The 17,207-nt window shown below is 41.6% G+C and overlaps 1 non-coding gene across 1 annotated transcript; it reads right to left on the bottom strand.

The window, feature by feature from the left end:
* Window positions 1-12,342: 12,342 nt before the first annotated feature.
* Window positions 12,343-12,444, bottom strand: LOC118007364. Its single transcript, XR_004678394.1, has one exon. It is a non-coding gene; the product is annotated as a U6 spliceosomal RNA (small nuclear RNA).
* Window positions 12,445-17,207: the final 4,763 nt, after the last annotated feature.

Genomic DNA, 17,207 nt, shown 5'->3' with positions numbered 1-17,207 from the left:
AGGAGACTGGGGGAGGGGGACCCGCCCCTTCCTTCTTCCCCCCTCCCCCATAGAGTAGCCAGAACATGGCAAGAATTGACATCTTGTGCCAGAAATTGCTCACGGCTCATCCAACCTAGACATGCAGGAGGCAGGAGCTCCCAGTTGCCCTTGCAGTGACGGAGTCCAAGGAGGTGAGCAGAGGTGAGGAGGGCCCCTCTCCACTGGGTCCATGCTCCCTTCCACTGGCTGGATGCCTGGACTTTGAGACCCTAAAAGGACGACAGCCCCACAAAGCGGGAGGGGTCTCCTCAATCAACAGGAAAATTCCCTGCCCACATGCCACCCTGGAGGGTCATAAGAGAAAGAGACTTCCATGTGTAGAACCACTGCAATTACAGATTTTATTTGTTACATAGCTAGCGTTACCTTAAGAAATACATCTCTCAATTATCTGTATATAATATAGACAGACATAATCGTAACTTATTTAAACATCTCCTTATTTTTAGACATTTTGGTTCATTGACATTTACTTATTAGAAATAATACCATAATAATATTTCTTGAAGAAATACCTTTGCATACTTGAAGAAATAGTTATGAGAATATGTATAATTTTTTAGAAGTAGAGATTTGTAGTCAAAGTGTACTGAGGATTTTAAATGTCAGCTCAATTTGATGGGAGTTAACAAATTGCCCTCAGGAAATTTGTGCCAAATTAGACTTCCCCAGATAATATATGAAAGCATCTTGTTGACACTTTTTCCAGTCATGTATATCAGCAATCGTTTTACTCTTTGTCACCATGACAGGAAACAAACAAACTATAACTTTTTTTTTTTTTTTTTTTTTTACTTATTTGCTACAAGTTACACTGGGTTTCTTTTCCTTTCACGTATGCTGAAAAGCTGTTTATATTTTCTTATGTGTATTACTTTTTCATGTTTCTTCTGCAAGATTTGGTTTAGTGGATTGTTTATATTTTTTATTGATGTGTAGAAACTGTTTACATATTAGGAATATTGTGCTTTTGTCTCTTATTTATCTTGAAAATATTGTCTATTAAAGTATACTCTCAGTTTAATCCTATTCATAATTTTGTCATATGAGGCAACTACATGTATATGTATATGTATCTTAATTTTATATGGACATATTGTTGATCTGTTATTTTATGACAAATAGGTATTACTGTTTGCTTTGTAAGGCTGCTCATCCCCACTCACGATATTACAAAAAAAGTTTATGTTTTCTTGTAATTAATGCAAAGATTTAAATATATATGCACACATATAAATTTATGTATATAAATATATTTATCCAAAATAATTTTAGATAAATAATATTTATGGTGTATTTATACACAGAAGTTGATGTGTGTATATACACACTTAAAAATAAATACACAAATATATATGTGTGAGTGTGTGTGTATAATCTATCTGGGAAAAGTATGATGTAAGAGAATTTATGATTTCCATGCACATAACAAATTATAGCAACGTTGTTATTCTTCATTCCTGATACAAAGTTCTACGTTTGTCACGCACTAAATTTCCATAGATATCTGTATCAGCCTCTAATGTTTTCATTGACCCGTTTGCACACCGAACACACAATTTTGAGCCCTGCTTTACGTGATTGCATGCGATTTCATCATGTGGATGCACAATAATGCACTTGGCTTATTTCCTCCTTGGTATGTTTCACATTGTTTCTTCAAGATCAGTTCTTTGAATTAACCCCATATCAATAATTTAAATGCTCTTTTTAAGATAAAAAATTTATTTATTTATTTGAGAGAGAGAGAAAGAGAGAAAGAGGGAAAGAGCATGTGTGGGGTGAGGGGCAGAGGGACAAGCAGGATCCCCGCTGAGCAGGGAGCCCGATGAGGGACTTGATCCCAGGACCCTGGGATCATGACCCGAGCCGAAGGCAGATGTTTCACCAACTGAGTCCCCCAGCCTCCCTTAAAGGTTCTTGACACATATTTTCAATACGATCTCAGAAAGAAATTAGTGATAAATTACATCTCTACCAGGAGTGGGTGCGAGTTCCTGTTCTGTCATATCCAAACTGGTGTGGACACTTGAGAATGTTGGGTAATTGGAGAGGCTGAAATGGCATCTTGACTTCATTGTGAGCTCTGATCATTAATTGATCATTTTAAAAATAGAAGGTTAGCACCCAGCACCATTATTCACATGACCTCTACAAGAAGGATGTGACCTGGTAAGAGTTAATCCAGAAGCCTTCAAAGTTCCAAATAACCTTCCTGAATGTGCTTGGGAATAGAAAAAACAAAACAAAACAAAACAAAACAAACAAACAAAAAACACGTCAGTGTCTGAGCCTGATAGTATTATAATGTAATATTGAGACCTTTATCTTTCTAGGAGGAGCCCTTAAATATCTCTAATTTTTCAAGGTGCAGGTTCCGTGGCACAGAGCAGAGCTGCTTCCTGGAGGTGATTTGAACGAGCACCACTCTGGTGGGAGCTGGTTCGGTCCAGCGTCGCTGCGGCTGAATGAGGAACTCCCATCAGCTCAGCAGGATGCACCACCCGCACATGCACTTGCATAAATGGCGGTGGAGCCCAGCCTTATGCGCTTGGGTTAAACCTGCTCACAGCCTGGTCAGCCCTAGGACCTTCATGGCTGGTGCAGGTTAACCCTCCCCTCTCCTTTCTTTCCCATTGGAAGAAGGCTCTGCGAGCAGCCTGCAGCTTTGCCGGTGACTCAAGGCTCCCAACACACTGGCCCCTCTGTTACGACCCATGCACTTGGGGAAGCCAGAAACATAGAGATGGGAAACTGAATTTCAGAAGCTCCTTCAGGTCAATGCTAGGCCATGTTTGCTGTTGGAAATGCCCGGTAGCCTGCTGATGAGATGCTGCTGGAGGTCGGACTAATGCCAGGGAAGGGGAAACCTCTCAAGCAGAGGAGGTGTGGTTCTCCTGCTTTCTTGCCATGCAGAACCCTTCCTGAAGAGTCTGGTTTTGTACAATCGAGTGACCCCCCGCAGAGGCTGAGGGATGCCTTTCTAAGAGGACAGGATGTAGTTAATAATTGCCAGGTCTGAGGAAAGGCAGGAAGAGAGAATCCTTGTGGCCATTAAACATGACTCTGAATGGTAGAACTCCCCACCAAAAGAGAGAAAACCAGAGATAAAAAGCAGTGGATTTATACCAGTAGGAGCTACCGTCACGAGAGAGACTAGTGTTTGCAGCTTAGCTGGTGTCGTGCGAGGCTGAGGGGGTTAGGGAGAGGTTTGAATTGGCCAAGCTGAAGGCTCTGAGTTTGCCAGCCACATAAAAACACCACCAATCGCCTTGGGGGTGGGCATGGGAGGAGCGAAAGGCAGGCCCTCCTACCCCAAACAAAACCGAGACCCAGTGCTCTGGTGCATTCCTGTGTCAAACACCACAACCCCCTGCTACAAATCAGCCCCCCAAAAAGAATGTAAATAAGACATTTACAATACCAACCTAGCAAAGTGCTCTACTGAATCAATCAATCAATTACGTTTGTGGGCACACAAAGGTTTATATAGACTCTTTCACTGAGCCACAGAAACGGGGAGGAGTAAGTGTTTTAGAGGTCAGTGTAAATATTTGCCTGCACTAACACATGTATATATTTAAAAACCAGAGGAGAGAGGTTGTTGAAGAGTAAGTAACAGGACGCATGCTGTTCCACATCAAATGGAATTTTCTAAAAATAGGTTGGACAGTGCCCCCTATGATAGACAGGAGAGTGTCAGGGTAAGGGGTATGGGTAAGGTGGTGGGGGAAGGGCCACCAGTATCTCCAGTCTCCAGCCTCGCTGAGCAAATCTTTCCTGGAATGAAGTCACTGCACGTGTTCATGATGGGAGTACAGCAAACATATAATGGAAATACCCTACTTTTGGCTCAACTGCTTCCACGTGGTAAGGGCTCCATGTTTTCACTCAGAGATGTCAATAACATCTGAAATTCCAAATGAAAGTAAAAAGAAGCTGCTGAATGTTTGTGTCCAGTGAGTTCCAAGATTTAAATTTTGTAGAATTTTTATAAATACTTTTTTTTTTATTCATGAGGTATTAAAGGCCACCCTCTCCACTATCAGGGCGCAGAGAGTCCTGCTTGTCACTGTTGCTTAGTGTACAAGAGAGAAATTGGTGAGATGAATGGGAAAGCAGAATGACCAACAGTTGAAAGCCCTTCATCCGAGTTGCACATAGAAACTACGTCGTCAATAGAAGAAAGATAGCATTGCTCATTCTTGCTCTTTCGAGAGCAGAGAGTATGACTCTTCCAGTCTGGGGAAAGGAGCTTAAGAAGTAGCTGATGGACCACAGAGTTATTCACTGAAGTTTGTTCGTTGGTCATTCACTCACCCAAATAGGGGTGGGGAGCATTTTCCAAAACATGCAATAGAGGACTTCACAGTCCGGAAAACTTTATCCAAGTTTTATTTTCAGACTTGGTCATTTAAATACTTTGGCATCAGCCTGGAAGCTAGATGGTGGTAAGAGTGCTGTCCAGCCCGTAGATTTCTTCAAAGATGAGTATCATGGTGTGAGGAATGGTTTCCACCATCAGTGTGCCCAGGAGTTGCAAGATTGAGAATACGTGCTTCTTGTCTTCGTCAGAGGTCTCCAGAGGACCTAGGAAAATGGAGTCTAAAATGTAGTACTCAAGTCCCCTGCTTCAAATCAGCTTGCTATGAGCTTCTGCAGTGTTGTACCTTCTGCCTGAAAGAATCCTGAATTCTGCTCTTTCAACTGTGAATGCTATGCTGGGCATTTCATGCAACATGCTACATGACCCTGATCACAGTTCTTGCTGTGTGACCACCCCTTCTGTTTCAGTTATTCAATCTTTACATATTGTCAACCTTCACAAAGGATTGGAAACGCAACCTCATTTGGATGTCCCAGGGTATTTTGGACTGATCAGTCTCTCTTCTTGCCTGCCTCTATGGCTCGCCTTGCCCCTCCTTCTGTAAATATGCTCTGATGCAACGTTTCCCTACATCATCAATCCACATCAACATCCTGTCTTGTCTTTCTTCTTTCTGTTTTATGAATCAGCCTGTACTTCACGTTTTCATCTCCTACTGCACTTTCCTCAAAATCTTGCTTCTACTCCACTACTCTGTTGACCTATGGATTTCTAATCAGAAACATAGTATTTCTGAGATATGATTGTTCTCAATGCCCTGGATCATATTTTTTAGTTTACTTTCCATTTTGGAGAATCAAGGGAGGGGGCCCTGGAGGAGATGGTATTGAAGAATGAGTTAGATTTCCAATTGCAGAGAGACAATGAGGGCGGAAAAAGACACTTTAAGATGAAGCATTCGTATAAAGAAAATATTTACTTAGCATCTACTATGTGACAGAGGTTATGCATTGACTGTGTAACAAAGACCAAATTACAGTATATGATTTTAATATTTGTCATTAATTGGTGAAATAAGACATCTATATTAATATCTATAGTGTAGGTTTCAGGGATCAATGATATGATAGTTATAAATGACATATTACCTGCTTCTAGAAAATGGAAACATTTTCCCCAAATAGGTTGGTCAGGGAGGACTTCCTGGTGGACAGGAGCTGAAATGCATCTGGAAAAATGAGTAGGAGCCAGTAATCAGAAGGGGAATGTGCAGGCATAGCTCTGCTGTGTTGGGGGAGATGCATAGAGCACACGCAGAGGACGATCTAAATGGAGTAGGGTCTATAAAGAGTTTTGGGAGAAGAATGTAGGAAAGGTTGGCTACATATAGCTTCAGAGAGCTTTAAACAACAGGCTGAGGAATTTGGAATGTATCCTACAGACACCAGTAAATCTCTGATGGTTTAGAATGAAATGATTCTTTATACAGAAACTATAATTTTCTGGCATGCCAAATTCAATCCTGCTAGGTCACCAACTGCACATGCTTGTGGAGTTCTTTAAATGTTTCTGTTTAACACCACTGATTACATCACCTAGGCTTAGCACGTCATTCCAGGTGAGTGGGCTGCCCTTGGCTTCCCAAATGAATGTGGTCTCTCTCTGCCTAGGCACGTACCTGTAAACTGAAACTTACCAAATGTTCTCTCATTTTGAGCAGCACTAGTTATGAAAGAAAAAAAATGTGCCTTTAAATTTGAAGAAGGAAGTAGTTGTCTTCCCTAATTAAGAACTGGAAAAATATTTGTCTAGACAGTCTGAAACTGGAAAAGAAGATACGATTTTGAAAAAGATAGAAGAAAATTGGCATTAATGAAGTGTCTAGGGGAGATACTTGAGAAACAATTCATCTTGGACAAAGCATTTTGTAAACAGCTATCTTTCCCTTGGCCTAAAAGCCTTGAAGAAGTTTCTGTAAATTGGTGTATCTGCCTGGATAACTAACTATCTCTTCAAACACTCCATTATATTAATGCCCTGATCCGCTCTGACAAACTTGTCATTACATCATGCTTATTTTGAAAATGAGAGTGGCTTGACTGGTCTCCCATCTGGCTGAAAATATATGAGTTTGAAATTTAAGAACTTCTATTTTAAATAAAACTGGAAGGGAAGGTAAAAAGGTAAAAAGTATCATCAATTCTATAGAAACCAGATTCTAAAATGATGGTTTGTCTCAGCATTCAGCCTATACTACCCATTGCAAGGGCCCTTTTCTAGAAGCAAGGGAAAGCTCTGAAAAGGCATGCTATGGGTTTCTGTCATTTATATACATTTTAATGGATTTATAATTGGATTCAGGATTCCAGCTGGAAAGCAGGAGTAGGAAGTGGAGAAAATGTGTCCCTGGGTATTTCCTTTATAGGGATCATTGAGAAACAAGCCACATACTGAACCAGGAGAGAGGTGGGAATTGGTATCCCCCATATTGAGGAATACATGCAACCAAATATCTTACAGAAGTCGTCCTGAAAAAGCTAAGCATCTGCCATCTAGCTGGAGAGGTTGACAATTTTGACATCCCGGGTCTGATCATTAACACGATTATTCATTCCAACCAGGACTAAGTCATTCTATTTGCATTAACTAAATATATTATGAATAGAAGTCAAGCTGGCCATGGCAATAAATGGAATATGGAGATCCCATTTACTTCTCTGGCAGAAACCCAATATCCTTTCATGTTCCTTTTCTCCCTTCACAATGGACACAGCTGGGAACCTGCATATATAAACAACAAGGGCTGCACTGTTGTATTTAATTCCTCTTACAGTGGAGAATTTTCACGATTATAGCTTTTGCTAATTTCAAAGTGATTTCAGTATATTTCTTCATGTCGCGAAAGCAGAAATTGCAATTTATTCCAGTAAGGCACATAAAAATGTTCTATCTGCTCCTCCTCCTTGTTTTTTTTTATCTATGCAAATTTGATGATAAAACAGAGCTTGAAGTATTAAACAGTCACTATGGTTGGGTAAACTCTTATCTAGTCATTAAGCAGAAATTGAATTATTAAGGCTGTTACTAAGCCAGTAATAATTAACAGAATCGGCTATTAGCAGCTGCCCAAATGCTGTGTTCTTCGGGTATTTTTGCTTTGCGAGAAAAATAAGTGATTTCAAAGGTGCTCTTTTTATTTTCCCAGGTATTCTTGATAAAATCGACTGTAAGCACCCCCATTCACTAGCACTAGTTGGTGTAAATAGGTGACTTGAATTGTTTCTCTAAAGTGTCTTCGTTCCAGTTATTTTTCACCATTACTGCAACATATGCCTTTATAGGGGTGGTCCGGCCTCGGCCATGACAGGGACTTTCTCTTGGACTTAACTTCCGGCGGCAGCTGCTGACTCCTCTGTCCGTCCCTCAGTCCTGCACTCACGGGCTCAGCTATCCCGATCCCATCACTCTTGCTGAGATGCAGACTGTCCCCCAACTGACCCAGAACATCATTCCCATCCTTCCTGCAAATTCGTGCTTATCTCCTCCCTCAGAACACACACCACACACACACTAATTGCATCCCATGCCAATCTTTCCTCTTCTACGTCCTTTCAATTCTTATGTTTTCTTTATTTTGACATATATTTTGCATTTGCTACCAGGAGCCTGTGATTTCATAAATTACTCTTCTAGGTGAATGTTTTCCTTCCAACAAACTATAACTCCCTTCAGGAGCTTCGGTGGTTCTTCTGCCGACTTTACACCGTCCAGCAACGTAATTGGTGCACAACGGATGTCCGGTAAAGACTTTCAATTAGCTGTCTCTCGCAGAGCCACATGTTCTTGTGTTTTTCATTGCCTGGTTACCTAATTACAATGGTCTTCATGGCCCCGAGGTCATTCCCAATACCCTCCTGGTCCTGGTCGGGCTGCAACTGTCACCAATTAGCTTCCCCTTTGGCCAAAGATGTCACTGGCTTCTTCATGCCAGACAAGCAAGCTCTTTGCCTCTGCTTGAGTGGTCCTGAGCGCCCACACTTGTCTGCTGCTGCCCGGGAGCAAACAAGAAGCCAGCCCCCGGCGGTAAGACTTTGCCTCCTGTGTACTCAGGACATTCTCATGGGGTTCCTCGCTCCCTACGCATTGTGGGAGTTTTCTTGTAACAAAGGGTTTTTTGAAAAACTTTAGTTTATGTTCAGGATAGCGCAGACACAGAAATGCACGTGAAATATAACGTATGTAAGGTAATGAATTGAGGACGCCAACATCCTTGTCGTGACCACCCGGCTTAGGGAATAGAAACGTGGCCCCCTGAGTGCGACTGACATACCCTTCTCCCATTCATGGAAGTCACTCTCTTCCTTTTCTTTATAGTTTTGTCTCTCAAGTGCTCTAATACACATTATAATTTAGCTTGCCCATTTATTTTCACTATCTTGTAATAATTTTAAGAATTCAAGACCAATTGCTTTCCAAGTATTAATTCTATGTGAATGCTTCAGTAAGCTCTGTGACTCACTACGCTCAATCTGTATCCTGTTACCCATACAGAACATACATCCATAGGCACACCTGTATTCTCTCTACCCTCATCTCTCTCTCGCCACTTACACACGCATTTCATTGCTACTTAATTGTCATCTTGATTTTGAGCCATTAATCATGGTAAGATCTCTGTGATTTTTCAGGTTTTTCAATTTGGGAACAAACTAACAACTGTGATGCCAAAGTAAAGGAAAATATTAATATAAAATATATTTGGATATGTTAATACTTATGGGTATTAATGGGACAGAGGAAGGAAAAAACCCTCTTTCATTAAAGGGTTGTTATAAAATCTATAAGGATCATTTTCAGAAAAATTACTTTTCATGCCAGGAAGTACTCCTGAAGATGGTATTAAGTACAATTCAGACAGTGATTTCCTTCAGAAGAGTTCGAATGATTTGCAAACATTATCTCCTTGGTCTTCTATCTTTTTAAGAGTGTCGGATCATGGGTAAGTCATGATCTTATTCTGTCAAGCAAAAAAGGCAGAAAGGAAGGGCAACAATGACGAAGGAGCATTTGAAATAAGCGTGTAACCTAGCTCCGAATCCTGGGAGCCGTGTAAGCTCTCACTGCCTCCGACACGGGACAGCTGGTAGGCCAACGCTAAATGCAAATGTGAAAAAGCCAGACCAAAGTCCTCGCAAGCTGACAAAGTCCATCTTTCTGAGTTTGAAGTCAAAGAAAGACAAAAGGCAAGGAAATCAGCCAAGAAACTCAGCAGAGGGTTTTATTGGGAGTTGTGATTGAAAGGATGTCCCCTGGCAAGAGCAGCGGAGCGCTGAGGGACTTTCAACATTACTGAGCCAGAATTATACAGACCGTGTCAGGTATGGAGATATTTCTAAACAGGCCTGTTAGGTTTGTATTTGTATTTTGCAGTCTCAGACCCAGTGGCAGGATGCAATTCGTGATGAAGTCAGTGTAACAAGAACAGGGTTAAGACCCATTTGGAAAAAAAGCCTGATGTCTGCTCTACGATGCCCCTCACTCGTGTTTGTCCACTCCCACATTCATATGAAGAGCTTGAATGACTCCAAATGTAAACTAGGGTATCCGTCCTTCAGGTAAATGAGCATCGGTATGAAGTGTGAGTCTGAAGGGCAATCTCTCTGCTGCTAACGGTAAGCAGGTACTACTATCTAACACCTGTAAAAGGCCAGTAACATACTCTATTGTTGGAGCAGAGTGACTGTGATGCTTTAACTTCATTCCAATACTAAGTCTCTGAGTCTCATTCTGTTATTCAGAGTTATGATCGGAATACAGGATCCCCTCTTCTTTGAATTAAAAAGTGCTGTAGCAAGGACAGTGGAGTGCCACCCACTACGACGGACCATGGAGTTGACTTCAGTCCTATATAAATGGGTTTGAAGTGCCAATAAGACCTATTCAGGCTCAAATGTACAATGTACAAGAAATGAGATCAATAAAAAAAATCTGCAAATACGCATCTGCCCCATTGCTCATAATGGGGATTATGAAGAGGAAGAAGAATGACCCACGGGTGAATAAATATGAATGAATTCTACAATATAGAATGCATAAAGACTCCTGAAGTTGTTTCTGCTTATGATAAAGGTTTTCTTTTCCACTTGGAAAAAAAAAAGAAAGAAAAGAAAAAAGGGTCTGATAGTTCAGCTTACTTGGCATTCATGCAATGATTTGTTTAGTTGTTGGTTTGTTGGTGGCTTTCACTTGTGCTATAAGTGATATTTAATCCATTAGGTCACCTCAATGCAATGAAAAAGTAATTGTTTTAGGACTTAGAGCTCACAGAGATATCTACGTTGCAATTTCTTAACACACATGGCATGGTGTGTTATTTTTGAAAATGGATAGGTAAAAAAATTCATGTATATTTTGCACGTATGTTTGTGGACAGAGAGAAAATAGAAATCCCCAAAGTCTAGATTCACATTCTGAGGAATTTACTTAGATTTTCTTATTATTACTGTGATTTCACACCAGATTTTAGAAGCATATTGTCTCATGTAGATCTGAATTTACTTTTACAAAGAGCTGAAGAATGCTCTGAGAAATTTATGGCCAGTCTGAGACTAGTTAGTCTTCTCAGAGTCACACACGTCATGTTGTCTTTATCAGATCATTGACTCTATGAAAAAGAAACATGCCCCCTCGTCTCAGTATTTCTCTCTCTGGTTTGTATTAGTGTGGAACTGAAAGGGATTAAATAAGTGTGAAGAGTTTCTATACCTAGACTCTGTAAACTGGGTCTGCAAAATGGCTCCTCGAAACCATACAGAATCCAAACCATCCACTAAAACATGGGGACCAACCTTACAGGATGGTTGAGAGGAGTCACTGAGACCATATAAAGTGCTCTCTCGATGCTTCAACACAGGGATCCGGCCTCCTGCTCGGTCTGCCATCCTTACCCACCCCCCTTTCCCAGTGAATCAACAGGTCTCTGTGATACTGCTTAGAAGGGTCCTTCAAATGTGTCCTCTTCTGTTCTGTTCCATAAAAACTTTTCTAATTCACCATCACTTGTCATCTGAAATATGGGAACCAGCCCCGCCTGGCCTTCTACTTCAGGCTTGCTTCATTCCAATAGAATCTCCCCAAAGTCCCCAAGATAAAACCAACTTCCTTCACATGGCTTACAAAGTCTGAAATCTACAGTTGGGGCCAATGTGCGAATTGTCCATGAGCACTGTTCATGAATATGCTAAAGAACCTGTTACTTATTAACTCTACCAGATACCTTGTTAAGCACCTTACATGCATCTTTTCATTTAATTCTTCTAGTGTCCCATGTGATGGGTACCTTCCACCTGATGGAGTCTCCCGGATGAAAAGCCTTGCCCCACAGAGGGAAAATGAAAACAACAACAACAACCAGGATTTTTAATCCGTCTGTCAAAAATTCAAAGTCTTATCCATGGCGGTACACCCCTTCCTAAAGTCCTGCCTGCCTCCTGTTGTGGAAGATATTCTGCTTTGTGAGTGTGGTCAATTCATTTCTAAACTCTGTACCATCTCTGACCTCAAGGACACCGTGTCTGAGCCAGGATTTGAGCACAGAAGGCTCCTACCTGCTGCCGTGGCTCTGAGGAGATGCCAGCGTGGCCTCTGATCCCAGGCTGCCGGGGGGGGCCGGGCAGGAGCACCGCGGAGGCACCCCAACCCCTGCCCCGCTGGCCCTTGCCAATGGGATCGGTCCTTAAGTACCTCACCATTAAAGACAGCTCCCCAGTATTTCAACTGTAATTATCGTAATGATAATAAAGCCGGTCACCCCCTGCCACACAGTGTTTTCCAAACTTCAGCATTTCCCACAGGACCTCAATAAGGAGGTGAACTTCCTCTTCATACCCCTGTATCAGGGTGTGATAGACTCACCTTTTCATTTAAATGTAGGAATTAGAAGGGAAATCTTTCTCTTTTCTTCTTCTTCTTTTTTTAATATGAAATGCGTCATGTATTTGCGTGTCATCCTTGTGCAGGGGCCAATTTCCTCTGTATCGTTCCAGTTCTAGTATATGCGCTGTGGAAGCGAGCGCTAAAAAGGACATCTTTAATGAGGAAACCAGTATCATTTGTCCTAAGTGCAACTGGAAGAAATGCAGGCACAGTTGAACAGATGCTGGAAATTTCTAAAAAGTTCATCTGTGCACCACCTACCATCACTGGTTCTACAAAAACGTTGTAGATACGGCACCCATTCTGAGGAAATCTAGATAACTTGATTGCTAGCTTTTACAGTCCTGCAAAATTGGATACATTGTCTCCATTTTACAGATCACAGATTAAGAGAATCCAAGTACTTTGCCAAGAATGCTGTGCAATTTTTCTGATTCCAGCTTGTTCCATCTTCCCACAGCCAATCCAGCTGCAGGTCAATTAGATTCATCTCATGCAATCCTTTCCACTGTAAGCACACACTTTTGTGCTGTGATTCCTTCTTACCCTGATGGTCATGGCAAGGAATGGAGAAAACCATCAACCAGAATTTAAACCCCTATACATCTCAAACAAATTTCTCCTTTAAAAAGGGGAACTCTATCTTTCAAACTGTCAAACTAAGAACACTGTTTAAAATTATGTGTCCTCTTCCCTATTGCTCAGGCACACTCTAGAATCTTGGGCTAGAAAAATCCAAAGGAAGATGGAACCAATGCGTGTCTGTGTGTCCACAAGAAAGTACTCTAAATAGCCCATTTCCACTGAGGATGATAACACAATCCAGCACTTGTACTGGGAGCCTTTTCAGCTGTCCACCTCACTCACAGACCCTGACCCACAGAAGGAAGGACAGCAGAAACAGCAACCCATGGGCAACCCATGAGAATACCACTTGTCATGGTGGATGTTGAGCTTCATGCCACAGTGCAATAACATGCCAGATTGTGACATTTTAATGAGAATGTGTAAGACTTCACATCTATTACCTGCAAATCTTGAGGCTGTGGTAGGGGTGCGGGAGGAAGGAGAGTGGGAAGGAAGTTATTGAAGGTACTATAAGAAAATGAGAGAGGAGGATGGGGCGCCTGGGTGGCTCAGTCGGTTAAGCATCTGACTCTTGATTTCGGCTCAGGTCATGATCTCAGGGTCGTGAGATGGAGCTCCGTGATCAGCGAGGAGTCTGCTTGAGATTATCTCCTTCTCCCTCTGCCCCTTCTCCATTCTCTCTCTCTCTCATAAATAAATACATCTTTAAAAAAAAAAGGAAAATGGGAAAGGATGAGAAAGACAAGTGGGAGAGAGAGGGAGAGAGGGAGGGAGAGATTTCATTAGTCAGGCTGTCTGTTGCTGACCAAATGCACCTGACTATCTCTGACTTTCAGGAAAGGTAACAAAGAGCTGAGATGCATCTCTGTGAAACAGGCCGCCCTTGGGCTTTACCTGGCACTAAGACCAGAACGCCTCATCAGGGGCTTTCAGCCTCAATTCAACTGCTTAGCTCAGACTTCTCATCATTTCAGAAAAAAAGAAAAAAAAAATCCACCTGTTAGAGTGGTAACTTGGGAAATTATGGTTGCAACCAGTATTTAGAAAACACACTGGCAGCCTGACAAGTAAGAACACAGTGCCTGTGAGCAAAAAACCAAGCTCCTTGAACCACCTTTGCTTGGGAAGATGCTATGTGGGGGCTCAGATAGCTCTTACAATGTGCGGGCGTGGCAGCGTTCAGAGCAGCTTTTTAAGCAGCAAACGGAAGAAAGATGTATTTTTTCACCACCATTGTGCCTTTTGAAAGAAAGGGCCAGAGTGTGTCAGTTTGACCTGTTGTGACATCATGCTGTGGTGTGACAGGCTGTAACACAGTAAGTAAACAAATGATGAGCAATCCCTCATGGGACGGTGATGTCAGAGCCACCTCTGAACGAGGGGACCTCGGGACTTAGTAGGGGAGGGGGCAAGGTGGTGCCAGCATCTGATTGGAGAGGAAGAAACAATAGGTTCGTCATTCTCTGCAATGTTGTTTTGGATTTCCATTTGTATTTACTTCCAAATTCTTTATACAGCCAGGTTACTAATCTCTTGACGTTTTTATACATGGTTTGATACCATATAGCAATGTTCTGTTTTGAGCTTTGTTTTATTGCATGGCATCATTGACATTATTCTGAGCTTCTGTAGCCCCTCTCCCCCGGTCATTTTTAAGCTTTGAATTGCATATGGATTGTTTTTTTATTCAGATTATCTCCTGAAGAAAATTTCCCGTAAACATTTCTAATTCTTTGGATTTTCTATTCCTATTAGCCCCACTCTTATGATTAATGCTATCATGGATAATAATACTGAACACCTACTCTAGGCTAAGCTCTGTATTGATACTTTCTATACCCGATTTGTTACCATGAGGACCCTCTAAAGTGAGCATTATTATATTATTTTATAGGTTTGAAAACAAAGAGTAAGAGAAAATAAATAACTTGCCTCATGGCACACGGTTTGTAAGTGGAGGAGCTAGAATCCTACAAGAAATCCTGGAATGGAAGGGAAAAATACTCAAAGCAAAGGGATTCCCAGGCACTGACTGAAAGTGGTGCAGGGAGCCTCGAACCGGCAACTATCTGTTAAATAGTGAGGAGAAATCTGAGTCTCTGGGATGTAGTAAGTTCACAGTGCATGTGTCTGTGGGCAGATGTTGAATATGGTTTTCGGAAACTGGCCATGACCAGATGTTCTGCCCTCGACTGCGGTCCTCAGGCTGACAGCTTCCATCTTGACCTTGATCTTGGAATGATCTGCTTTGAGGAGATGCTGCATCTCAGAAAATGGCTATTTAAAATGGAAACAACTATTTTCTGAGGGAGAAAGAATACAACATAATGTGGCTGTAAGTGGTCTGTGAGGTTAAGCTTCTCCTGGGTTCCAATCTTACTTCGCATATTCAACACCAACTTATCTGCTATCTCCATATGACTCCTACCTTGGCATGAACCATGGAGTTTAGTGAATATAAGTGAACAAAATATCTGTAAGTGTTTTAAAGAATTGTATAACTGGAATAATTCCTAGGGTAGCTAAAAACGGTCTGGGATTGTTCAACTCTAAGACAATCCATAGACCTCTGATCTTATGTAAAACTAAAATATGATGTCAAAGATGAACAGTCCCAGAGGGGACACCGGCCAAAGCCATCTCCAATGTCACCCTGGAGGACGACAGACAAAGGCAGTTTTCCCAGAGAACAAAATCAGAGCAGCCAGACTAATGATGAAGAACCTGTACAGCCAGCCATGGAATCCTCATCACTCCTCCTGGCAGGATGTGAAATGTGCTGCAGGACGCTGACCACTGAGCATTGTTTTCCATTCTCCAAAGAGAGGTGGTCCCCATCACTCCCACCCCAATGAGTCTGGTTCTCTGTCTTTGTATATACTGTGTGTTTAACTTTTTAATTTGTCATTTAGCTATAGACCACCACACCACAAGGGAGCAGAGGAAGACTGACCAGAGAACTGCATGTCGGCCAGAGACCCTTAATCTTGACTAGAACTGAGAGAGGACATTTTTGTAGATGTGCGCACATGGGAAGAAACAGTTGCAAAAGGTGGGAGCTGTAATCGGTCGCTGTTACTTTTGCTTCCCAGCATCAATCCATTCCCCTTCAAATAACCATGTCCCAAAGCCAGGAGGAAATGTCCCCTCTCCATGTCCAATCAATGGAAATGTAAAGTTACAAAGATGGAGGATTTGGTTTCCACTGCCTAAGTAACTCACTTCAGTTTCCCAACCAAGTGGAGTTCAGACAGAAACAACTGACCCAAATCAAGCCGATCTGGGTCAGTGAGACTCAATTCCAGAATGTTATTTGTATTTCATGGAATATGAAGTCTTGCTCTCTCCAGAGCTCATGAAGTTTGGACATACCAAAACGGCTCCAGCTGCGTTACCAGGAGAGAGCTACAAGCAGGTTAGACCTGGAGGGAGCAGAGCTGAGATCTGAGGGCAGCCTTGCTCTGTTAACACTGTTTGAGCCTGGGGTCAGGTCTTGCCTCAGCACTCTTTTCTGTTTGTTCTTAAACCCAGTTGATTTGGATTTCCTATCGACAGCCACAGAAATCATCTCATCCAACTGATGGCAGTTTTCTTGGCAAAACGAGAGATGTATGGTCTATAAAACACTTTGGTGCTTTTCCTGATGCTTGACTTATAGTATAGGAAACTGATTAATGCTTCTAGAATAAGAATTTGAAATAACTAGGCCAGATTACATTGCACAAGAATAGGAAGAAGGGAGTATTATTTTATTTTTAATATTTGTAGGACATAAAGTCAAACAAATCTGGCATGGATTCTTCTGGGAGCTTTTATTTATTTTATTTATTTTCTTTAAGTTCAAAGTATATCTTTAGATGTGAGTCTGGCATTTGTACTATTGTGAGGGTTTCCAACCTCTTGGGGGGTTGAGAGAATTTAAACATATATGAGTGCGTGTAAGCATGCACACACACACAAAAGCTTGCCAAGAAGTATAATTTTTGTATTTGAAAGTGGCATCTTAAGAATTTTTCTTAAGAGAACGTGCCTTTAGAAGTTCTCCTCTTGGGGCACCTGGGTGGCTCAGTTGGTTAAGAGGCCGACTCTCGGTTTTGGCTCAGGTCATGATCTCATGGGAAAAAAATCTTGGGGAAAAAAAGAAAAAAAGTTCTCTTCTTACAGAGACTGACCAAAATCAAATTGCATATTGATAACACCTGCAAAATTCAACTGATGGCAGCATTCAATCAATCTAACATCTTTTTGACAGAGCTTGGGTTCACCAGATTTTCCTAAATTGAACTATGATAATTTGCCTAAAAACATAAACAAA

This window comes from Mirounga leonina, unplaced genomic scaffold (assembly GCF_011800145.1).
Source record: "Mirounga leonina isolate KUSES-001 unplaced genomic scaffold, KU_Mleo_1.0 Mir_118, whole genome shotgun sequence".
Classification (NCBI taxonomy): Eukaryota; Metazoa; Chordata; class Mammalia; order Carnivora; family Phocidae; genus Mirounga; species Mirounga leonina.
This window is presented reverse-complemented; position numbering and strand designations above follow the sequence as displayed.